This window comes from Balaenoptera ricei, chromosome 3, assembly GCF_028023285.1.
Source record: "Balaenoptera ricei isolate mBalRic1 chromosome 3, mBalRic1.hap2, whole genome shotgun sequence".
Taxonomy (NCBI): Eukaryota; Metazoa; Chordata; class Mammalia; order Artiodactyla; family Balaenopteridae; genus Balaenoptera; species Balaenoptera ricei.
The window spans coordinates 122,535,525-122,562,526 of NC_082641.1; the positions used below are offsets into that span (position 1 = coordinate 122,535,525).

At 37.8% G+C, this 27,002-nt stretch overlaps 1 long non-coding RNA gene across 1 annotated transcript in view; it reads right to left on the reverse strand.

Annotated features, from left to right (window-relative positions):
• The window catches only part of LOC132362604 (uncharacterized), a 129,302-nt gene that overhangs the window by 89,007 nt on the left and 13,293 nt on the right, over nt 1-27,002 (reverse strand). The window contains exon 2 of the long non-coding RNA XR_009502405.1: nt 7,955-8,029. This is a non-coding gene — a long non-coding RNA (uncharacterized LOC132362604). The remainder of the gene's footprint in view (nt 1-7,954; nt 8,030-27,002) is intronic.

Genomic DNA, 27,002 nt, shown 5'->3' on the forward strand with positions numbered 1-27,002 from the left:
CATGCACGAATAATGTTTGTGTGATGTAAAAAACCCCGTGAGTGGACACCTTTGAGCCGTCCATAGTCTCCTTCCAAGAAGATTGCACTTCCCACCCCCTGTGAAATTACGCATGCTCATATGACTTCTTTAACCAAGTAAAAATGAACAGAAGTTACTTAAGCCATTTCTAATGAGGAGCTTGCTTGAAGAGCCAGTTCATGATTTCCCATGTTCCTTTCCCTCTGATGTGCAATCATGGAAGCACATGTCAGGGTAGAGTTTCCATCAGCCTCAGACCCTGAGTGACCGCCATGAACAAAGCCCTACCTGCTGATCCTCAAGACACTTAGCTATAAGGAGAAAGAAATCTCAGTTGTTTTAACCCTCTGAGATTGTGTCCTCGTTACCACAGTAAAACCTAGCCTACTCTGACTTGCATGTTGTATTAGCAACCTGGATCAGATACTGTGAAACAACAGAGAAGGATCAATTAAATCTGAGTAAGGCTAGAAGTCCTGCTAGACTAATTCTAGAAGCCTTTCAGAAGTAATGACCATTGGCCTAGGTCTTGTGTGGCTTTAGATGGGCAGAGAAGGCATATGGAATTTGAGAGAGAGGAAAGAGTGGGCTGAAACGTATAGAGTCAGGAGAGCACATGGTAGGCTGTGTGATGGGACTGGAGCTCAGTGCTGAGATTGTCAGGTGATAAGACAAAGAAGGGTAAGTTATAACTAGAACATTTTTGGAATTTTCATTTTGATATAATTTTAAATTATAGAAAATTTACAAGAACAGTATAAACTACTTCCATATACACTTTATCAGATCCATTAACTGTTCCTATTTTCCTCTATTGTATCTCTCTCTTTTCCTCTAGATAGATACAGAGATGTAAATAAAGAGATGTATATGGTTATATTTGTATGCAAATTATTTATTCTGAACCTATTAAGAGTAAGTAGGAGATAATATGTTCCTTTACTAATCTATTTCATGGTGTGTTTATAAAGAGTAAGGACATTCTCTTCCATAGCCATAATGCAATCATAAAAATCAGGAAATTTTATATTGATGTAATACCATTATCTAGTGCATGGGCCATATTCCAAGTCTTATAAATTGTTCCAACAATGACCTTTATAACTATTTTTCTGATGGTCCAAGATCAAAATTAGGGTCACACATTGCATTTAATTGCAATGTATTTTTAATCGAGAAGAGTTACTCAACCTTCTCTGTGTTACTTGGCCTTGGCGCTTTTGAATATATATATATGTATATGTTTATATAGATAGAGATATTATTAATAATGTGGAATAATATTCAGCCATAAAAAAGAAGAAAATTCTGCCACTTGCAACAACGTAAATAGACTTTGAAGGCATTATGCTAAGTGAGATAAACCAGAGAGAAAAACACTGTATGATTTCACATACATGTGGGATCTGAATAAAAAAAAGAACTCATAGAAACAGAGAATAGATTGGTGGTTGACAAAGGCAGGAGGTGAGGGGTAGGGAAATGGATGAAGATGGTCAAGAGGTTAAAACTTCCAGTTATAAGTAAGTGCTGGGGATGTAATATACAGCAGGGTTACTATGTTTACCAGTACAGTTATTTGAAAGTTGCTAATAGAGTAGAACTTAAAAGTTCTCATCACACACACACAAAAAACAACTTATAACTATATGTAGTGATGGATATTAACTGAACTTACAGTGGTAATTGTTTAGCCATATATATGTATACCAAGTCATTATGTATACCTTATGTATACCTTACATTAATACAACGTTGTATGTCAATTATATCTCAATAAAACTGGGAAGGGAGGAGTTCAATATCACCAATTCAGGGATATTGCATATTCCTTCCACTGCAGTTAGTTTATCTAATCCACTAGTATTTTAATAAAAATGTAACAAATCTTTCACACAATCAAAGATATGAATGATAACAGTTTCATTCCTTTGCCTCTTATTATCAGATATATTTATTACTTGAACAGTGAGCAAAATGGTTTTCTTAAAGGTGAGGCTATTATTTATTTAGAATTGAGGTGAAGTTATAACACTGTGCAAGCAAACAAAAGCAATTTAGTCTAGTAAGACTGTTTCATATCATTTAGATTTCAATAAGCTGTTTTTATTAAATAATGGGAAAAAACACTGTGCATGAAAAAAGCATCAATAACCTGGTCCATTATTTTGGCTAAGGGACTCAGGAATGTAATTTTCCTTAAGATTAATGTTAACATCTGCCATTTATAATTGTTTCACATGGGCCTCTATAGTGTTTAATGATTTACATTTAAAAAATAAGTTATTTGGCTGGGGAGGTCAAGATGGCAGAGTAAGAGGACATGGAGCTCATCTCTCCCCATGAACACATCTAAAATACAGCCACATGTGGAACAATTCTACAGAAAACTGATTGGAACCTGACAGAAAGACTCCTGGACAACAAATGCTGTAAGAAAGAGCCACAGGTAACTGGGTAGGGAGGGAAGAAAAGTAGTCATGTCAGGACCTGTGCCCCTGGGAGGGGACTCAGAAGAAAAAGGAGCTTACACACACCAACCCTAAGGAGTGAGTGGGTCGAGGCACAGATTGGGTGTCCCAGTCTTGGGGTCCTATGTGGAGGAGAAGGCAAGCCCCCTTGGCTGGTTGGAGTGCCGCTGGGGAAGCCTGGACTCCACTCACGAGGAGCACACATGTGGGCTAGCCCTTGAGGCAGGGTGGAGGAGCGTCTGCCCTACCTGCTGCCAGGTTTCCCAGAAACACCTTGCCACAAGCCTGCCCCAAGTTGAGTGAATGCTTCAGCCCCATTCAATCCATGCCACAGTGCAGCAATGGACCTGGGGCATCCACGACTGGGGAAAACACTCGACCATGGGACACAAAGGTGACCTGGTCCCTGGGCAGAGCCTGGGTAGGGTGATGGTGGTCATTGCTGGTGTTTACTCAAGCGGCACCTCAGAAACGGCCCAATCTCTGATGGTGGCCCCTTCACCACAGCTAACCTCCTAATACCTGCCAAGAGTCCCCATCGGATGCAGCAGCCCTGTGGATCAGTTCCACAAGAGAGCAGGGGTGATGGAAGCCAGAGGGCAGTGATCAGCATTGAGAGACAAAGGAGACTTGCACCTGAGGCTGCCTCTGAGTGGGGCTGCAGACACCTACAGAGGCAGCACATCAGACCTCGGTCTATGTACGAGCCCCATTTGCTTCAGCACTCCCCTCCTCTAGGGCAAAGGTCCCAGTGCAGGGAGAGAGAAAAATGCACACTTAACTGGAACAAAGCCAGCTAGAGCCCAACACTCAGGACTTCTGCTTCAGCAACTTGGGATCAGACCCCACCCCTGACAAGAGAGGAAGTTCCTACTCACACCCAGCACTGGCTCTAGCCCCTCCTTCTCCAGCTCAACCCCCTACCAATGTGATAGCTGCCAGCACACACTGAGGAAAAACAGGACTGGCATCCACATCAAATCCAACTCTCCCATAGAAGGCACTGGTCACACACAGTCTGTATAAGGACACTCCCACACAAGAACACCACTTCAAGACCACAGTAGGTAACTGTTTCACCTAAATTCATACAGACAGACAGTATGAAGCAAAATGGAAATGTGGGGTAACTACTCTCAATTGAAAAAGCAAGAGAAAACCCCTGAAAAAATAATGAAACAAATAAACAATTTACCAGTTAAAGAATTCAAAACATTGGTAATATGAATGTTAGCTGAATTAGGGAAAAGAATTGACCTAAACAGTGAATATTTTTAATAAGGAACTAAAAAAATATTTAAAAAATACCCAATCAAGAATGAATAATTCAATAGCTAAATTTTTTTTTTAAAAAGACTAAAAGGAATGAACAGCACACTAAATGATAATGCACAAGTGAGCTGGAAAACAGAATAATGAAAATCACCCAATCAGAACAGCAGAAAGAAATACAAATGAAAAAAAAAAAAAAGAAGCAATCTATTGAGATCTCTGGGATAACATTAAAGTGTTCCAACAATTGCATTATAGGTGTTCCAGAAGGAGAAGAGAAAAAGAAGTGTATCAAAAATGTATTTGAGGAAATCTTGGCTGAAACTTCCCAAACCTGAGGAAGGAAAGAGATTTTCAGGTACAGGAAGCACAGAGTGTCCCAAACAAGATGAACCCAAATAGACACACACCAAGACATATCATATTTAAAGTGGCAAAGGGTAAAGATAGAATTCTAAAGGCAGCAAGGGAAAAACAGAGTCATATACAAGGAAATCCCCATAAGGCTATCAACTGATTTCTCTGCAGAAAGTTTGAAGGCCAGAAGGGCCATGATATAAAGTAGTGAAAGGGAAAAAAATCCCAACAGATGATACTCTACCCAGCAGCATATAATTTAGAACAGGAGAGATAAAGAATTTCTCAACAAAAATAAACTCAAACTGGATAAAGACCTAAATGTAAGGCCAGACACTATCAAACTCTTAGAGGAAAACATAGGCAGAACACTATATGACATAAATCACAGCAAGATCCTTCTTGACCCACCTCCTAGAGAAATGGAAATAAAAACAAAAATAAACAAATGGGACCTAATGAAACTTAAAAGCTTTTGCACAGCAAAGGAAACCATAAACAAGACCAAAAAACAACCCTCAGAATGGGAGAAAATATTTGCAAATGAAGCAACTGACAAAGGATTAATCTCCAAGATTTACAAGCAGCTCATGCAGCTCAATATCAAAAAAACAAACAACCAATCCAGAAATGGGCAGAAGACCTAAACAGACATTTCTCCAAAGAAGATATACAGATTGCCAACAAACACATGAAAGAATGCGCAACATCATTAATCATTAGGGAAATGCAAATCAAAACTAAAATGAGATATCATCTCACACCAGTCAGATGGCCATCATCAAAAAATCTACAAACAATACATGCTGGAGAGGGTGTGGAGAAAAGGGAACCCTCTTGCACTGTTGGTGGGAAAGTAAATTGATACAGCCACTATGGAGATTCCTTAAAAAGCTAAAGATAGAACTACCATACGACCCAGCAATCCCACTACTGGGCATATACCCTGAGAAAACCATAATTCAAAAAGAGTCATGTACCACAATGTTCATTGCAGCTCTATTTACAATAACCAGGACATGGAAGCAACCTAAGTGTCCATCAACAGATGAATGGATAAAGAAGATGTGACACATATATACAATGCAATATTACTCAGCCCTAAAAAGCAATGAAATTGAGTTATTTGTAGTGAGGTGGATGGACCTAGAGTCTGTCATACAGAGTGAAGTAAGTCAGAAAGAGAAAAACAAATACCATATGCTAACACATATATATGGAATCCAGAAAAAAAAAGGGTCATGAAGAACCTAGGGGCAAGACAGAAATAAAGACACAGACCTACCAGAGAATGGACTTGAGGATACGGGGAGGGGGAAGGGTAAGCTGGGACAAAGTGAGAGAGTGGCATGGACATATGTACACTACCAAACGTAAAATAGATAGCTAGTGGGAGGCAGCCGCATAGCACAGGGAGATCAGCTCAGTGCTTAGTGCTTTGTGACCACCTAGAGGGGTGGGATAGGGCGGGTGGGAGGGAGGGAGGTGCAAGAGGGAAGAGATATGGGGACATATGTTTATGTATAGCTGATTCATTTTGTTATAAAGCAGAAACTAACACACAATTGTAAAGCAATTATACTCCAATAAAGATGTTTTAAAAAAAATGTCTCTGAATAAGTGAAAAAAAAAAAAAAAGAATTTCTCAGACAAGGAAAAACTAAAAGAAATCAGCAATACTAAACCTACTCTAAAAGAGATGTTAAAGGGTCTTCTATAAATAAAAAAGTAAGAATCTATAGGAAAGGGAAAATCCCTCAAGGAAATGAAAATATATAGTAAGTACTCAGGATCAACCACCTAAACAAGCCAGTATGTAAATTAAAAGAAAAAATTGTAAAAGCAACTATAACTACATTAAAGGGATAAGCATGAAGATATAAGACATCAAAACACAAAATATGGGGGATGGGAGTAAAAAAGGTAGATCTTTTAGAATGTGTTTGAACTTAAAATAACTACTAGTTTAAACAAGTAGGTATAACTATAGGTCAACATATATAAACTGCATGGTAACCACAAATCAAAAACCTAAAACAAATGCACAAAAACGAAAAAGAAAGGAATACAAGCATACTACTAAAGTTAACCAAAGTTTCCTTCAAACCACAAAAGAAACAAAAAGAAGAAATGAACAGGGAAGACCTACAAAAGCAACCAAAAACATGCAATAAAATGACAATAAGTACATACTTATCAGTAATTACTTTAAATATCAATGTACTAAATGCTCTGATCAAAAGACATAAGATGGCTTATCAGATAAAAAGACAAGACCCTTCATATACTGCCTACAAGACACTTAATTCAGGGCTAAAGACACATACAGACTGAAAGTGAGGGGATGGAAAAAGATATTTCATGCAAATGAAAATGACAAGAAAGTGGGGGTAGTAATACTCATATCAGATGAAACAGACTTTAAGACAAAGGCTATAAGAAAAGACAAAGAAGAGCATTATATAAGGATGAGGGAACAATAGAAAAAGAGGATAATACACTTGTTAACGTATATGCACATAATAGAGGAGCACCTAAATGTATAAAGCAAATAATATGATATATAAAGGGAGAAATTGAGAGGAATACAATAATAGTAGTAGGCTTTAACTCTCCACTGACATCAATGGAAATATTATCCAGACAGAAAATCAATAAGGCAACAACAGTCTTAAATGACACAATAGATCAACTGGACTTATAGTTACCTACAGAACATTCCATCTAAAAACAGCAGAATATATATTATTTTCAAGTACACTTGGAATGTTCTCCAGGATTGATCTCATACCAGGCCACAAAACAAGTCTCAACAAATTCAAGAGGATGGAAATATACCAAGCATTTTTTTCTGACCATAACCATGTGAAACTGGAAATCAATTACAGAGGGAAAAATGGGAAAAGAGCAAACACATGGAGACTAAAAAATATGCTACTAAAAAACCAGGGGGTGAATGACAAAGCAGAAACCATAAAATACCTTGAGACAAATGAAAATGGAAATACCACACTCCAAAATCTACGGGGTGCAACAAAAGCAGTTCTAAGAGGGAAGTTCATAGCGATTCAAGTCTTCCTAAAGAAATGAGGAAAATGTCAAATAAACAACCTAAACTACCATCTAAATGAGTCAGAAAAATAAGAACAAGCAAAGCCCAAAGTCAACAGAAAAAAGGAAATAATAAAGATCTGGGAGGAAATAAATAAAATAGAGATTAAAAAAATAGAAAAGAATAAAGAAACCAAGAGCTGATATTTTGAAAAGATAAACAAATTGATAAACCTTTAGCCAGGCTAAGAAAAAAAAGAGAGAGGACCCAGATAAACAAAATGAGAAATTAAAGAGAAGAAATAATGACTGATACCACAGAGAAACAAAAACTCCTTAGAGAATACTATGAACAGTTCTATGCCAAAAAATTGGACAACCTAGAAGAAATGGACAAATTTCTAGAAACATACAACCTACCATGACTTAATCAGGAAGAAACAGACAAAATGAACAGATCAATCACTAGTAGTGAAATTGAACTTATCAATTAGAAAAACTCGCAGCAAACAAAAGTCCATGACTGGACAGCGTCACATGGGAATTCTATCAAACATATAAAAAGAACTAATAACTATCCTTCTCAAAATATTCTCAAAAATTGAAGAGGACAAAACACTCCCAAATTCATTGTACAAGGCCACCATTACTCTGAAACCAAAACCAAAAACACTACAGAAAAATAAAATTGCAGACCAGTACTTTTGATGAATATAGATGCAAAAATCCTCAACAAAATATTATCAAACAGAATCCAACAATATATAAAAAGGATCACATACCTTGATCAAGTTCAATTTATTCCAGGAACACAAGGATGGTTCAACATTGGTAAATCAGTCAACGTGGTACACCACCTTAACAAAAGAAAGGATAAAAATCACATGATAATTTCAATAGATGCAGAAAAAGCATGTGACAAAATTCAACATCCATTCATGACAAAAACTCTCATCAAAGTAGGTACAGAGGAAATATATCTCAACATAATTAAGGCCATTTATGACAAAACCCCAGCTAACATCATACACAATGGTGAAAAACTGAAAGCCTTTCTTCTAAATTCAGGAATAAGACAAGAATGCCCAGTTTCACCACTTCTGTTTAACATATTTTGAAAGTCTTAGCCACAGAAGTCAGATAAGAAAAAAAAAGGCATTTAAATTGGAAAAGAAGAAGTAAAAGTGTCACTATTTTCAGATGACAAGATACTTTATATAGAAAACCCTAAAGGCTCCACCTAAAAGCTATTAGGATTAATAAATTCACCAAAGTGGCAGGAGACAAGATTAATATACAGAAATCGGTTGCTTTTCTATACTCTGATAACTGTCAGAAAAAGAAAGCAAGAAAACAATTTTGTTTAAAATCATATCAAAAATAATTTTAAAAACCTAGCAATAAACTTATCCAAGGAGGTGAAAGTCCTATACTCTAAAAACTACAAAACAGTGATGCAGGAATTTGAAGATGATACAAAGAAATGGAAAGATACCCCATACTCTTGGCATATTCTTGGATTGGAAGAAATAATATTGTTAAAATGGCTATACTACCTAAAGCAGTCTATAGTTTTAATGTAATCCTTATCAAAATATCCATGTTATTTTTCATAGAATTAGAACACATAATCCTTAAATTTATATTTAACCACAAAAGACCCCAAAATGCCAATGCAACCTTCAGAAAAAAGAAGGGAGCTAGAGGTATCACACTCCCAGACTTCACACTATATTACAGCTAATTTAAAAAGCATGGTACTTGTACAAAAAGAGACATAGACCAGTGGAGTGGAAAAGAGAGCCCAGAAATAAACCCACATACTTATGGTCAATTAACCTATTGCAAAGGAGGCAAGAACATACAATGAAGAAAGAGAGACTCTACAATAAGTGGTGCTGGGAAAACTGGACAGCTACATGTAAAAGAATTAGATTAGAACATTTCCTCACACTTAGCACAAAAATAAACTCAAAATGGATTAAAGACCTAAATGTAAGACCTGAAGCCATAAAACTCCTTGAAGAAAACATAGAACATTCTTTAATGTAAATTGTTGCAATATTTTTCTGTATCTGTCTCCTAAGGCAAACGAAATAAAGGCAAAAATAAACAAATGGGACCTAATAAAACTTAAAAGCTTTTGAACAGCAAAGGAAATTATCAACAAAATGAAAAGACAACCAACAGAATGGGAGAAAATATTTGCAAATGATATGACCAACAAGGGCCTAATATCCAAAATATAAAAAAAGCTTATACAACTCAACATTAAAAAAAAAAAAAACCAACCCAAACAAAAAATGGACAGAAGACCTAAATAGACATTTTTCCAAAGAAGACGTGCAGATGGCTAACAGGCACATGAAAGAATGCTCTACATCGCTAATCATCAGAGAAATACAAATCAAAACAACAATGAGATATCTCCTAATATCTGATAGAATATGGCTATGATCAAAACGAACAAATGTTGGCAAGGTTGTGGGAAAAAGGGAACCCTTGTACACTGTTAATGGGAATGTAAATCGGTAGAGCCACTATGAAAAACAGTATGGAGGTTCCTCAGAAAACTAAAAATATAACCGCCATATGATCCAGCAATTCCACCCTTGGGTATATATCCAGAAAAAAAAAAAAAAAACACATAACACTAATTCGAAAAGATATGTCCACCCCAGTGCTCATAGCAACACTATTTACAATAGCCAAGACATTGAAGCAGCCTAAGTGTCCATCAACAGGCTAATCGATAAAGAAGAAGCGGTACATATATACAATGGAATATTACTCAGCCATAAAAAAATCATGAAATTTTGCCATTTGCTCCAACATGTATGGACCTAGAGAATATTATGCTTAGTGAAATAAATCACACAAGAGAAAGACAAATACTATGTGATATCACTTATATGTGGAATCTAAATATAATACAAATGAATATATATGCAAAATGGAAACAGACTCACAGATACAGAAAACAAACAAGTGGTTACCAAAGGTGAGAGGAAAGGGTAGAAGGACAAATTACAGTTGTGGGATCAAAAGATATAAACTATGTATAAAACAGATAAGCAATAAAGATATATTCTATAACACAGGAAATTATAGCCATTATCTTGTAATAACTTTTAACGGAGTATAATCTGTAAAAATACTGAATCACAATGCTGTGCATCTGAAACTAATATAATATTCTCAATCAACTATATTTGAATTTTTTAAAATGAAAATTAAAAAATAAGTCATTGTTTTCTAATCAGAAAAACAATACATGTTTTTGTTATACAATTTGGAAAATACAAAAACTATAAAGAAGAAAATGGAACTCACCTATTATCCTACCACCCTGAGAGAAGTTTTGGAAACATTTCGTGCATATGCATACATATTTTGCAAAACTGAACATGATGCATAAGAGGCAAGAGCTCACAAGTGAGTAAGGCAACAGGTGAGGGGCAACGGTTAGGCATACTGGGGATTGTGACCAACCAGAAAGCACAGGCCAGGTTTCAGGGAGCTGAGCCTCCTCATCTCCAGACCACTGATGCTTCCAGGTGGGTGTGACCTGAATGTGCCAAATCTCCAGGATTTTAGGGAGGACCTGAAAGTAAGGTTGTTTTAAAGAGGTATATCCTGGTTTTTTAAATGTTGGCAACTAGTTAAAACAATTAACACCATGCAAGCTAAACTAAACAAATCTACAGGCTAGATTCCACAAAAGAGAGATTTTTACCTCTTCTATTTACTCTTAATTTCCTACCTTTTTCACTTAACTTTACCAACTGAGCATTTCCCCTATATCCTTAAATAGTCTTTCTAAGTATAAACTTTCATTTGAATGGCAGTTCAGAATTAAATCATAGGCATATGTCATTATTTATACTGCTGTATCCCTAATATTTAGACAACATATTGTTTCCTCTTTGTTATCCTTACTAATGCTTTGATGAGCGTTTTTGTATATAAACCTTTAGAAATACAACTCTATCTGTATTTATTAACTCCTAGAAGGGGTATTACTAGCTCCTAACACAGTAACAATTTTAAGGTACATATAGTTAAATTGCTTTCAAAATTGTTATACAAATTTTCCTTCCCACTAGCAATATTTTAGAATACCATATCTATAGCAGCCTTACCATTACTTTGTATTACTTTTCTGTTTTTAATTTCAGAAATTTAACAGGTGAAATAATGTTGTAACAGCATTTTTACTTAAGAGTTTGGGAAGACTTTAAACTGGGAACATTTTTCTTTTTCATGGAATTACTTTACTTCATAATCCAATAATAATTCATGAGGAAAATAATTATCTAGACAAAACAGTGGTTCACTAATAATTGCAGGAGAACAGAGTAAAAGTCACCTTGCTTGTAGTTTAATGCTCATACACATTCCATTCCTTTCATTTATTCAACTTTGGGGACTGGTTAAGCCAAGAAACAGCTAAGGAAAACTACTGTGTTTGTGAAGCGTAAATGACAATGAATATTTCAAAGTGTAAATATCTCTTGCTTTGCAGGGCCAATACATTTCAGCAAAACTGGCTGTAAAGTGAATCGTGTTTCCCTACAGACTTTTGATATAAAATCAGCAATATGTTGTTTTAGCAAGAAAAAGATGACTAACTTCAATAATAAAAATAGCTTAATTATAAATAAAGGTTACCAAGTTGTGAGATGTTGCATGGATTCATTTATCTTTGGGCGCCTATAACGTGCCAGCATCATGCCAGGACTGAGGATGTAGCAGACAGACACTAAAACAAAATGTCATATCTTATCGCACTTTCCAAGCTTTGAGTTCGTGCCTCACTTGAGGGACTTACAGCCCATGCTAAGAGCTAAGTTTGGTATCACTTTGTCCCTAGTTCCCAGGATGAGTTGCTCTCCGCCTATGCTGTAATTGTTTATGAGATATAGTACAATTAAAACACAAAGTTGGACTTTACAGGCAGATGTCACTATGCAGTACATGTCATATACTCCTTTCTTAGATGGAGATGTTGATATCATAATGCACTTTATCAGTTTTGTAAATTTCATTTTTGCTTAAAAGAATTTTCTTCAAATGAAGAATACTTTATCTTAGCTAAGAAGTTATTCCTAACATTCCCAAGTTCACAAAAGTACTTATCAAACAACTACGAATGCAAGACACTATAGATGCTGGGATCTTGTCTGTGGTGGTCAAGCATGTACAGACACTGCCTTTAGGGAATTTGTATTTCACTAGGAGATTCAAACCAAAAAATGAATAAACAAATGAATTAATTATATATTGTCATATTAAGTACTATAAAAGAATGAATCTACTATATGCAGGATGATCAGGAAAAGCATCCTTGAGAATATTAATTTTTATCTAGGAGACTCACATGTGAAGGTTGGAGGTAATCATGTTCCAAGCAAAGGAAGAAAGAGATCTGAGGCAGGAAAAAGGAGATCTATTTGAAAAATGAAAGAAGACTGGAGTTCCGCAGGAAAGGAGGAGAGAGACAGGAAATATATTAGGGAAGATGCCAGGGCCAGATCCTTTAGGGCCTTGTAAATCATAGTAAGGAATTTAGACTTATTCTAAAAAAAAAAAAAAAAAAAGGAGAAACCATAATAAGAGAAACAACAACCAAAGGTCTACACGACAGTTGGATGGTGTTTTGTGTGGGCTGTACTGGTTTTCCAGGCTATAATTTATAACAGAGATACAGGACAAACTAAACTTTACTACTTGTATTAGAATGAGTATTTTAAAGATAAAAGGGCCAACTGTACTCAAGACTGAAAGAAAATATACGTGATTGTACAAAAGAACCCAAAGAACATGTGAATACGTAACATGTGACTGCAGAAGAAAGACTTCCATCTCTAACTTTTCTGGAGGTAGAGAAGTTCACCCTGCAGACATGGCTGGGAACCCAGAACATGAGCGCTGGAATAGTAAAAGTCTCATCGAAGGCAATATGCATAAAGGATATTCTGCTGTGAGCATGGAATTGAAAGGCACCCAACCAAACTAGGGTGGAGTGGCAGTGCAATCCTAGAAAAAAATGCATTTTGATGTGAACTCAGGTGTGGGTGACTATTTTCATAGTATTGTTTCAAGCCCCATGAAGGGTGTAATAAGCTTTATCTGATTTGTAATTTCTGGCATAAATATTTGGAAACAGTCCATATAATTCCTGTAATCACAAATGACTGTATATGGCTTACTCAAACAAATATATACATGGTATTTTTCCTTATTAAAAAAAATGATTAATAGAAAACAATTCTTAAGTTATCATTAACTTTGTTTGGTCTTTTATTTCTTTCCATCTCCCATGTATCTCTAACGCTGTTGGTGTCAATTTTTATAAATTAATAAGTGTTCTTTAAAATCTACTACTACTCCTTCTTCCAAGGAACTCATTTAACATGTTGCTTTTTATGACAAAAGACATTAAACTTCTTTATCTCAAATGGTGATTGACAAGGTGCATTAGTGGAAAGCTATTGTCCAATCATAATAATGAACTCAATTAATATTGGGGCCGGTGCAAAGGACATGAGCTGCCTCAGAAAATGCGAGGGCTTATATTTACATCTACATTTGAAGATATCTTTTCATTAAATATTCCTCTTCCTAATCCTTCATCTACATTCTCTGTAGGACCAGGGATTTTATTATGTAGAGGAAATAATAGAGAAGCTTTAGGAAAAAAGCCTTTCATACATCCCCAAGAATAACCACCACACTACCTCAAAGAAGCAAAGACATGAGTCCCAGACTGGAGGGAAACTGCTGAACTTAATATCCTGTGTCATTTCCCATGGTATTATGTTTGCTTATGCCAAATGGATATGGCCATTTTTAGCTCAGATTTTCAATGGTTTATTTTTTCATCTCATCTGTGCAGATGCACAATTTCATCTGTTCACACCTGCATAAGAAACATGTTGGTTGTGTAGAAAACTGTTACAGCTTCTACCACATGGGACTGGAGTATTAAATGCCTAACAGACCAGTTGCTTCCAAAGAAAGCAAAAGATTCATCAGGATTTAGACTCCCTTTATGATTGCCTAGTACAAATGAAAACCCCTTTGTTCTGTTTGTGCTAACATTTCTTCTCTAATCCTTTCACCAGAACTTTTATTCCTTATGAGATGAACTGCTTTATTGGTAACTTCTACTAGGACAGATAAAATTCTGCTTCATGATTTAGCTAAATAATTTCTCAAGAGTGATTTATGGGGAAAAATATCCAAGATTAAGGAGTATCTTTCCTAGATCTTGATGAGAGATTTACAATACAACTAAAATCCATATTCAGCTCCAAAGTTAAGTTCACTTTAAAAAGTCAGCCTTTGATTTTTACCCTCAGCTATGAATACAAAACCAACAGCATCTTTGGTTTCAGTTACCTGGAGGTTCACAAGAAGAGCCTATATCTGCCTCCATGAATTTAACATCTTCAACAACCACACTGAAGAAATTTGAGTGAAGTTTGTTTTTAAACCAGAAATGTACCCCTTCTATCACAAGTACCAGATAGTGGAGACATATGTGTATTCATTCATGAACACAAATATGTATCAGGCTCACTGGACAATGGTGAATATAACAAGACTTGGTGCCTGCTTCTGTGAATCTTATAATGAGAAAGTTTGACAATTAGGAAATCACACAAATAAATACAAAATTGCAATTGTGATGAGCAAATCATAGGTAAGTTGCAGGGTAAACTGAGAATATAGAGCAGTGAGATCTAAACTAGCCTGTGGTTGGTAAGTGACTTCCAAGTGTAAGTGACATCTGAGCTGAGAAGTGAAACATACTTAAGAGTTAAATAGGAGGGGGCTTCCCTTGTGACACAGTGGTTAAGAATCCACCTGCCAATGTGGGGGACACGGGTTCGATCCCTGGTCCGGGAAGATCCCACATGCCGTGGAGCAACTGGGCCCGTGCGCCACAACTACTGAGCCTGCGCTCTAGAGCCTGCAAGCCACAACTACTGAGCCCGCATGCCTAGAGCCCATGCTCTGCAACAAGAGAAGCCACCATAGTGAGAAGCCTGAGCACCTCAACGAAGAGTAGCCCCTGCTCGCTGCAACTAGAGAAAGCATGCATGCAGCAACAAAGACCCAACGCAGCCAAAGATAAATAAATTAAAAAAAATTAAAAAAATAAAGAGTTAAATAGGAAAGGTAGGGATTGTTAGAGAATATTAGGGAACTTGTTTCTTATGGCAAGGGGCATGATTCTCTGAGAGACAGCAAGAAGACCAGAAAAGAATGAGTAAAGAGAATGTGGAAAAGCCACAAAAGATGAGGTTGAAAGGGTAGACAGGCCCTTTATTTTCAAGGTCCTTCATGCTGTTTTAACAAGATTTATATATATATATATATATATATATATATATATATATATATTTAGGCCATATCCATGGGTTCCATATCAGTGATTCAACCAATCATGCACTGAAAATGTTTGGAAAAAAATTCCAAAAATTTCCCACATTCAAAACTTGAACTTTCTGTGTGCCAGCAACTATTTATACAGCATTTACATTGTATTTACAACAATCTACATAGCATTTACATTGGTATTATAAGTAATCTAGAGATGATTTAAAGTATACGGGAGGATGGGCATAGGTTATATGCAAATACTACAACTTTTTATATAAGGGACTTGAGTATTCACGGATTTTAGTTTCCAAGGGTGTCCTGGAACCAATCCCTGTGGATGCCGAGGGACGGCTGTATATCCTAAAGCAATATCAATAACTTTTATTAAATTTTATTACTGTGTTAGGTAATTACTCATATTTATTCATTTGATACAACAACCTTATAAAGGAGGTGCTATTGTTATCCCCATTTAGTTCATAAGGGAACAGTCTTGAAGCCAGGCAGTCAGTTTCCTGAGTCAATACTCTTTGTTAGCTCTACACTGAGTCTCTGCATTGCCTCTCCCAATTAGAAAAAGACTGAAGAGTGATAAGTATATGTGGCCTGCTCTGCTCAACCCCTCTGCTCTTGTTTCTCTACAATGGACCAAATCCATATAAGAACCCAACTTATTGTGGGGATTAAATGAGTTGAAATACACAAAGCGCTTAGTACAGTGTCTGGTACATAATGACTACCATAAGGTGCTATATAACATGTTACTTGTTAACATTGTTATTCTGTTGGAAACTGAAAAATATAAAGCTGCACGTGTGTGACATGGTTAGACATAAGTTTTTAAAAGATCACTATAGCTACAATGAGACAACTGACTTAGAGAGAAGGCATGCATGGAACAAGAAGACCACTTATGAAGATACTGTACTGTCCAGGAATGAGTGACGGTAGGTGGACTAGGAAGGAAGACCTGGAGATGGAGAGGAATGGTTGGACTGAAGAAATAGTCATCAGGTCTTATTGAGGACTGGCTACTGGGGAGGAAGACAGAGGTGTTGAGGATGGCTATCCAGGCTGGACATGGTGCTTGCATCCACTGAGGCTGATGATAGCAGATTAGTACAAGCTTGGGGAAAAAGATCTTAAGTTTGATTTTAATATGCTGAGTTTAAGGACTTCTGACACATCCAGGTAGAGATATATAAGTGTTTATTATTTCTATGCTATTTAATTCCAGTAAAAACAACTCAAAGCTACTTAATGTTACAAATTGACTAGTCCATTTACCAGAAACTTCAGGAGATGTTTTACGTGACTTATTTCAACAACACCCTGTAAGTATGTATTATTCCTCACATTTTACATACAAGTGTTCACTTTCCCTGGAGCCTCTCTACTTGGCTTCACGTCTTGATACATTCAAAAATGTGGTCACAAACCAGGTGAGTTTCTTGGATATTGCAATGAACACATGGAGCTCACAGTATAATAGAAAAGACAGACTTTAAACAGGTGGTTTCAACAGTGATGAGTGCTGTGAAGGAGAAGTTTAGATTGCTATAGGAACACATAGTGGGGAGGCCTCGACTCATCAGGGAGATGGAAGATCAGGGAAGGCCTCCTTGAGAAAGTGACTCTTGAGCTGAAACCGGAAAGACAAATAGCATTTTACTATGTGAAAGTATAAGCGTGGGAGGAGAGAACAGGGTCAAAAATCAGAAATATTAGGTTGTGTGAATACTCAGATTCCATGGAGGATATGGCCATGCAAGGAACTGAAAGAATGTCAGTTTGACAGAAGCAGAACAATTTTTTAAAGAACGTCACAAATGAGGCTAAAGAGTAGGTAGGGACTGGATCATCTCAGGACTTACAGCCGCTTGAGGGACTTTGGACTTTTTCTTAAAGACAGTGGGGAGGGGGTAGGGTAAAGGATTTCAGACATTTTAAGTAATTCCTATACCTAGGGTTTATCATAGCTCTTTCCTGGCTCCCTGCTATTCTGAAATATGCTACTCACCTCTAATAGTCTTAATGGAATAGAAAATAGTGGGAAATTACAATACCTTTGTGGCTATCTATCTGTCTATCTTTCTATCTCTCTCTCTCTCTATCTCTCTATCTATCTATCTATCTATCTATCATCTATCTATCTATCTATCTATCTATCTATCTATCTATCATCTGCTTACCTAACTATCTATCCTCTGCATGTTGCCAGCTCTTTGCTTTTGGTTTTGTTTCTTTGATTTTTCTGCCAGAAGAGAGAAATTCCGATCTCTGTGTGGATTTTAGTCCTCATCAAAATGCCAATCACACTCCCCTCTGCCCTAATTTCTGTGGTTCCTTCTCTATTATATCACTGCTTGCAACAAAATCAGTGCTCCCTGGACATGTCCACTTTCAGTCAAAAGAGAAAAGTGCACACCTGTTTGCTTGGAAAATTGTCTCTTTACATTAGCAAATTTGAATCTAAACTGGCAAATACGGCTTTAAACATTTAGAAAAATATTGTATTTTAGTCAAATATCTGATGGAAGTTTACATCTAGCTAACACACACACACACACACTATATATATATATGCCTCATTGTTATACATTGGCCATGCCTAGAATCTGCATAGTTTGTAGAAATGTAATCAGCCCAAAGCACACCATCCAGGCCATGACAGGAATTGAGCATGTATCAGCAAGAGCTGTGAAACAACATACAATCACGGTTCAGAAATGAGCATTTATGTTACTGAATGCTGCAAATGCACAGGCCTCAGATTTCTTTTCTCAGTCATGAAAAACCCTACTCAAGTATGCATGTTCAAGTAATAACAATTGAAATATGTTTAAGTTCCAGTTATTTACATAATTATCCCCAAGAAAAATGGGCCCTATGAACTGAGAGCCTCTGCTTACATTTGCTCAAGTAGTAACACACTTCTGAATGCCTATATTCCTTTGAGAAGAAATAAGACTGTTGACCTTCATTTATGGCAAGCCAAGAAGGTGTGTCTTCTCCACACCTACTTTACCACCAGCCCCCACAGACCCAAAAAGAACAAAGGACAAACAGATGAAAACAGGGGTACGTGTTTAAAGGGTTTTGTGAATATCCGCATCAACATAGAAAATCCAAGTTCTATGAAATTTGATGGATCTAATTAATTTAGAAGAATGATTTGAATTTTTTCTCTTTAGCATGAAGACTTCATTCAAGAACTCAGCTTCTGAGGGGAGATTCAAGATGGCAGAAGAGTAAGAGGTGGAGATCACCTTCCTCCTCACAAATACATCAGAAATACATCTACGTGTTGAACAACTCCTGCAGAACACCTACTGAATGCTGGCAGAAGACTTCAGACCTCCCAAAAGTCAAGAAACTCCTCACGTACCTGGGTAAGGCAAAAGAAAAAAGAAAAAACAGAGACAAAAGAATAGGGATGGGACCTGCACCAGTGGGAGGGAGCTGTGAAGGAGGAAAGGTTTCCACACACTGGGAAGCCCCTTTGCGGGCGGAGACTGCAGGTGGCGGAGGGGGGAAGCTTTGGAGCCGCAGAGGAGAGCGCAGCCACAGGGGTGCGGAGGGCAAAGTGGAGAGACTCCCGCACAGAGGATCGTTGCCGAGCAGCACTCACCAGCCCGAGAAGCTTGTCTGCTCACCCGCCGGGGCGGGCAGGGCTGGGAGCTGAGGCTCCGGCTTCGGTCAGATCCCAGGGAGAGGACTGGGGATGGCTGCGTGAACACAGCCTGAAAGGGTTAGCACACCACAGCTGGCTGGGAGGGAATCCGGGAAAAGGTCTGGAGCTGCCGAACAAGCAAGAGACTTGTTCTTGCCTCTTTGTTTCCTGGTGCGCAAGGAGAGGGGATTCAGAGCGCTGCCTAAACGAACTCCAGAGACGGGCACAAGCCGCGGTTATCAGCGCGGACCCCAGAGACGGGCATGAGACGCTATGGCTGCTGCTGCAGCCACCAAGAAGCCTGTGTTCAAGCACAGGTCACTCTCCACACCTCCCCTCCAGGGAGCCCATGCAGCCAGCCACGGCCAGGCTCCCGTGATCCAGGGACAACTTCCCCGGGAGAACGCATGGTGCGCCTCAGGCTGGTGCAACGTCACGCTGGCCTCTGCCGCCGCAGGCTCACCCCACATCCGTACCCCTCCCTTCCCCCGGCCTGAGTGAGCCAGAGCCCCCGAAGCAGCTGCTCCTTTAACCCCGTCCTGTGTGAGCGAAGAACAGATGCCCTCTGGCAACCTACACGCAGATGCGGGGCCAAATCCAAAGCTGAACCCCGGGAGCTGTGCGAACAAAGAAGAGTAAGGGAAATTTCTCCCAGCAGGTTCAGGAGCAGCGGATTAAATCTCCACAATCAACTTGATGTACCCTGCATCTGTGGAATATCTGAATAGAAAACGAATCATCTCAAAATTGAGGCGGTGGACTTTGGGAACAACGATATATATATTTTTTTTCCCTTTTTTTTTTTAGCATACTTTTTAGCACTTGTTATCATTGCTGGATTTGTTTTTTTGGTTTGGCTGCTCTCTTCTTTCTCTCTTTTTCTTTCAATACTTTTTAAATTTTTTTTAAATTTTAATAATTATTTCTTATTTTAATAACTTTTTATTAATTTTATTTTTTTTCTTCCTTGCTTCCTTCCTTTCTTTCTTTCTTCTTTCTTTCATTCTTTCTTCCTTTCTTCCTCCCTCCCTCCCTCCCTCTCTCTCTCTCTTTCTCTCTTTCTTTCCTTCTTTCCTTCTTTCTTTCTCCCTTTTATTCTTAGCTGTGTGGATGACAGGGTCTTGGTGCTCCAGCCAGGAATCAGGCCTGTGCCTCTGAGGTGGGAGAGCTGAGTACAGGACATTGGTCCACCAGAGTCTTCCCGGCTCCATGTAATATCAAACAGCGAAAATCTCCCAGAGATCTCCATCTCAATGTCAAGACCCAGCTCCACTACAACGACCAGCAAGCTACAGTGCTGGACACCCTATGCTAAACAACTAGCAAGACAGGAACACAAACACACTCATTAGCAGAGAGGCTGCCTAAAATCATAATAAGTTCACAGACACCCCAACACACACCACTGGATGTGGACTTGCCCACCAGAAAGACAAGATCCAGCCTCATCCACCAGAACACAGGCACTAGTCCCCTTCACCAGGAAGCCTACACAACCCACTGAACCAACCTTAGCCACTGGGGGCAGACACCAGAAACAACAGGAACTACGAACCTGCAGCCTGCAAAAAGGAGACCCCAAACACAGTAAGTTAAGTAAAATGAGAAGACAGAGAAACACACAGCAGATGAAGGAGCAAAGTAAAAACCCACCAGACCTAACAAATGAAGAGGAAATAGGCAGTCTACCTGAAAAAGAATTCAGAATAATGATAGTAAAGATGATCCAAAATCTTGGAAATAGAATGGAGAAAATAAAAGAAACTTTTAACAAGGACTTAGAAGAACTAAAGAGTAAACAAACAATGATGAACAAAACAATAGATGAAATTAAAAATTCTCTAGAAGGAATCAATAGCAGAATAACTGTGGCAGAAAACAGATAAGTGACCTGGAAGATAAAATAGTGGAAATAACTACTGCAGAGCAGAATAAAGAAAAAAGAATGAAAAGAATTGAGGACAGTCTCAGAGACCTCTGGGACAACACTAAACACACCAACATTCGAATTATAGGGGTCCCAGAAGAAGAAGAGGAAAAGAAAGGGACTGAGAAATTATTTGAAGAGATTATAGTTGAAAATTTCCCTAATACAGGAAAGGAAATAGTTAAACAAGTCCAGGAAGTGCAGAGAGTCCCACACAGGATAAATCCAAGGAGAAACACACCAAGACACATATTAATCAAACTATCAAATATCAAATACAAAGAAAAAATATTAAAAGCAGCAAGGGAAAAGCAGCAAATAACATACAAGGGAATCCCCATAAGGTTAGCAGCTGATCTTTCAGCAGAAACTCTGCAAGCCAGAAGGGAGTGACAGGACATATTTAAAGTGATGAAAGGGAAAAACCTACAACCAAGATGACTATACCCAGCAAGGATCTCATTCACATTTGACGGAGAAATTACAAACTTTACAGACAAGCAAAAGTGAAGAGAATTCTGCACCACCAAACCAGCTTTACAACAAATGCTAAAGGAACCTCTCTAGGCAGGAAACACAAGAGAAGGAAAAGACATACAATAACAAACCCCAAACAATTAAGAAAATGGTAATAGTAACATACATATCGATAATTACCTTAGAAGTAAATGGATTAAATGCTCCAACCAAAAGACATAGACTGGCTGAATGGATACAAAAACAAGACCTGTATATATACTGTCAACAAGAGACCCACTTCAGACCTAGGGACACATACAGACTGAAAGTGAGGGGATGGAAAAAGATATTCCATGTAAATGGGAATCAAAAGAAAGCTGGAGTAGCAATTCTCATATCAGACAAAATAGACTTTAAAACAAAGACTATTATAAGAGACAAAGAAGGACACTACATAATGATTAAGGAATCAATCAAGGAAGAAGATATAACAATTGTAAATATTTATGCACCCAACATAGGAGCACCTCAGTACATAAGGCAAATGTTAACAGCCATAAAAGGGGAAATCGACAGTAACACAATCATACAAAGGGACTTTAAGACCCCACTTTCACCAATAGACAGATCAGCCAAAATGAAAATAAATAAGGAAACACAAGCTTTAAATGATACATTAAACAAAAAGGACTTAATTGATATTTATAGGACATTTGTTTGAACAACAACAAAATACACATTCTTCTCAAGTGCTCATGGAACATTCTCCAGGAGGATCATATCTTGGGTCACAAATCAAGGCTTGGTAAATTTAAGAAAACTGAAATCGTATCAAGTATCTTTTCCGACCACAACGCTATGAGACTAGATATCAATTACAGGAAAAAATCTGTAAAAAATACAAACACATGGAGGATAAACAATACACTATTTAATAATCAAGAGATCACTGAAGAAATCAAAAAGGGAATCCAAAAATACCCAGAAACAAATGACAATGAAAACACGATGACCCAAAACCTATGGGATGCAGCAAAAGCAGTTCTAAGAGGGAAGTTTATCGCAATACAATCCTACCTTAAGAAACAAGAAACATTTCAAATAAACAACCTAAGCTTACACCTAAAGCAATTAGAGAAAGAAAAACAAAAAAACCCCAAAGTTAGCAGGAGGAAAGAAATCATAAAGATCAGATCAGAAATAAATGAAAAAGAAATGAAGGAAACAATAGCAAAGATCAACAAAACTAAAAGCTGGTGCTTTGAGAAGATAAATAAAATTGATAAACCATTAGCCAGACTACATCAAGAAAGAAAGGGAGAAGACTCAAATCAATAGAATTAGAAACAAAAAAGGAGTAGTAACTACTGACACTGCAGAAATACAAAGGATCATGAGAGATTACTACAAGCAACTCTATGCCAATAAAATTGACAACCTGGAAGAAATGGACAAATTAATAGAAAAGCACAGCCTTCCAAGACTGAACCAGGAAGAAATAGAAAATATGAACATACCGATCACAAGCACTAAAAATGAGACTGTGATTAAAAATCTACCAGCAAACAAAAGCCCAGGACCAGATGGCTTCACAGGCAAATTCTATCAAAAATTTAGAGAAGAACTAACACCTATCCTTCTCAAACTCTTCCAAAAGATAGCAGAGGGAGGAACACCTCCAAACTCATTCTACAAAGCCACCATCACCCTGATACCAAAACCAGACAAAGAAAGAAAACTACAGGCCAATATCACTGATGAACATAGATGCAAAAATTCTCAACAGAATACTAGCAAATAGAATCCAACAACACATTAAAAGTATTCATACACTAAAATCAAATGGGGTTTATCCCAGGAATGCAAGGAATCTTCAATATATGCAAATCAATCAATGTGATACACCATATTAACAATTTGAAGAATAAAAACCAGACGTTCATCTCAATAGATGCAGCAAAAGCATTCAACCAAATTCAACACCCATTTATGATAAAAAAACCCTCCAGAAAGTAGGCATAGAGGGAACTTACCTCAACATAATAGAGGCCATATATGACAAACCCACAGCCAACATCATCCTCAATGGTGAAAAACTGAAACCTTTTCCACTAAGATCAGGAAGAAGACAAGGTTGCCCACTCTCACCACTATTATTCAACATTGTTTTGGAAGTTTTAGCCACAGCAATCAGAGAAGACAAAGAAATAAAAGGAATCCAAATTGGAAAAGAAGAAGTAAAGCTGTCACTGTTTGCAGATGACATGATACTATACATAGAGAATCCTAAAGATGCTACCAGAAAACTACTAGAGCTAATCAATGAAATTGGTAAAGTAGCAGGATACAAAACTAATGCACAGAAACTTCTTGCATTCCTATACACTAATGATGAAAAATCTGAAAGAAAAATTAAGGAAACACTCCCATTTACCATTGCAACAAAAAGAATAAAATACCTAGGAATAAACCTACCTAAGGAGACAAAAGACCTGTATACAGAAAACTATAAGACACTGATGAAAGAAATTAAAGATGATACAAATAGATGGAGAGAGATACCATGTTCTTGGATTGGAAGAATCAACATTGTGAAAATGACTATAGTACTCAAAGCAATCTACAGATTCAATTCAATCCCTATGAAACTACCACTGGCATTTTTCACAGAACTAGAATAAAAAAATTCACAATTTGTATGGAAACACAAAAGACCCCGAATAGCCAAAGCAATCTTGAGAAAGAGAAACTGAATGGAAGGAATCAAGCTCCCAGACTTCAGACTATACTACAAAGCTACAGTAATCAAGACAGTATGGTACTGGCACAAAAACAGAAATATAGATCAATGGAACAGGATAGAAAGCCCAGAGATAAACCCACGCACATATGGTCACCTTATATTTGATAAAGGAGGCAAGAATATACAATGGAGAAAAGGCAGCCTCTTCAATAAGTGGTGCTAGGCAAACTGTACAGCTACATGTAAAAGAATGAAATTAGAACACTCCCTAACACCATACACAAAAATAAACTCAAAATGGATTAAAGACCTAAATGTAAGGCCAGATATTATAAAACTCTTAGAGGAAAACATAGGCAGAACACTCTGACATAAATCACAGAAAGATTCTTTTTGACCCACCTCCTAGACAAATGGAAATAATTACAAAAATGAAAAAATGGGACCTAATGAAACTTAAAAGCTTTTGCACAGCAAAGGAAACCATAAACAAGAGGAAAAGACAACCCTCAGATGGGATGTTGACAGGATGTTAATGCAAAAGTCTGCCCTGCTCTAATGGACCTTAGACTCATAGTCACATATAAATTCGTATCTAAGGAGCAGACCTAGGCATCAAAATCTAGCATTCTATTATCAGCCATGGCTGAAAGATAAGCTTGGCTACAGTCTAGCCCAAAGAGCTGGGCATGTATCTGAACAGCCAAGAGTAAGTCTTGAAATTGTTTTAAACCCCCTTCTTAGTCAATGATTCTTCCTCAGAAACCTCAGCCATTTTAGGGATGGCCAAGTGGTATGGGAACCGAAAGCTTCCATCTTCCACCAGAATAGTTGAACCTAGACAGCTCCTAGAGTGACATGCCCAGTACAGCAACTTCAAAGCTTATTATCTGGCTGGTAAAACTGTATGCTATATATACACTACCAAACGTAAAATAGATAGCTAGTGGGAAGCAGCTGCATAGCACAGGGAGATCAGCTCGGTGCTTTGTGACCACCTCGAGGGGTGGGATAGGGAGGGTGGGGGGAGGGAGACACAAGAGGGAAGAGATATGGGGACATATGTATATGTATATCTGATTCACTTTGTTATAAAGCAATAACTAACACACCATTGTAAAGCAATTATACTCCAATAAAGATGTTAAAGAAAAACTGTATGCTACTTAAGACACTGGGAGAATGAACCATCAAGACTCATAGATAATCCTGAAAGTGAACCAACTCTGTCCAGTGTCTAGCATATAATAGAGGCTCAATAAAACTTATTTAATAATTAAACTTCCAAGTTTTAATGGGAAGTCAGTCCAAAACCATATTTCCTGCACCATCAATTACCAGCCTTAACTTCCTTGGCCTAATCATAAGATATGCCACTGTTTCAGAACAGATTTGTTACCAGCTTTGCAGAACAAGTAGCTTTAGCACTTTTGTCTCAGGATAGACAAAAGACTAAGTTGTATCAAGGGACATATCGTCAGGATGCTCATGATGTTATTTTGTACTGGGCTGGCCCATCCACCTTCTTCTGAGCCAGCCAGTATAATCTCTTGGGTTGACACCCACATGCCACTCCACAGAGCAACGAATACTCCCTGAACCCATGGGTACTCGCCTGTCAACAAATCATGATGCTCAAAGCTGGATGAGATCCACTCTGCTCCTTGATCCTCTCTATGGGATATCTACCATAGTCATTCAGCTCCTTATTGGAAGCCCTTTATTGGAGAACAACCTCCTCCTTCCGAGCCAAAACTGGCCACCCTTTGGGGATAGCTGCAATGAGTTTAAACCCTCACTTGCATGACAACCTCTCAAATGCTTGAAGACAGTTATGATTCCTCTGAATCCTTTCTTCTCTAGGATAAATCCTGTTATCAGTTTGTTGAAATCAAGGGCAGAACAGACTTAGTTTACAGATCAGAACAAAAGTAAATAGCTTTAAAATCATGTCCCATGACAGCAAAGAATGACAGAGGATAATGAAATCAGAAAAGAAAATACAAGTTTTAAATCTCTCTATTAATCTTCGTACACCATCTGGAGAGATCCATAGATGTTCTGCTTGCTGGGTCATGTCACAGGACAACACCTGACCAGGCCCAGGTAAGCAGAAACAGAAAATGAACTTGGAAGCAGACATCTTCTCTCAGGTGGGACAATCCCTGGGTCAGGAGACATCAGGAAGGTCCAACACAGGGTATTTGGATAGGTGGGTAGGTGGAACACTGTGTCCGAGCAGGAATAGGGAGTAAAGCATGCCAGGCTGCATGGGGAAATCTAGCAGCTTGTGACTCCTAGTCTCTGGACCAAAGTTTTGAAGCAAGACTTACATTCTTGGGAGGAGACTAGAAGGAAACCAAGGCAGAACTCCACCCTAGAGGGGCAAAGCAACTGGACAGGATCTCAGGACTAAGACATAAGGAAAAATCCAGAGATCAAGTAATTTAAACTGAAGTAAAATGTGGGATCAGAATCCAGGGTGCAAGGTAGATGCCTAATGACCAGCTGGGTTAGCCTCAAGAGCAATTTGAATCTCAGTCCCAGAAGACCAGAATAGAAATGGGTAAACATCTCCTTCCTTGGGTAAGAAATTGGGGAAAGAGGGTTTGAAGTTGATAGATGTCTTTGGCAATA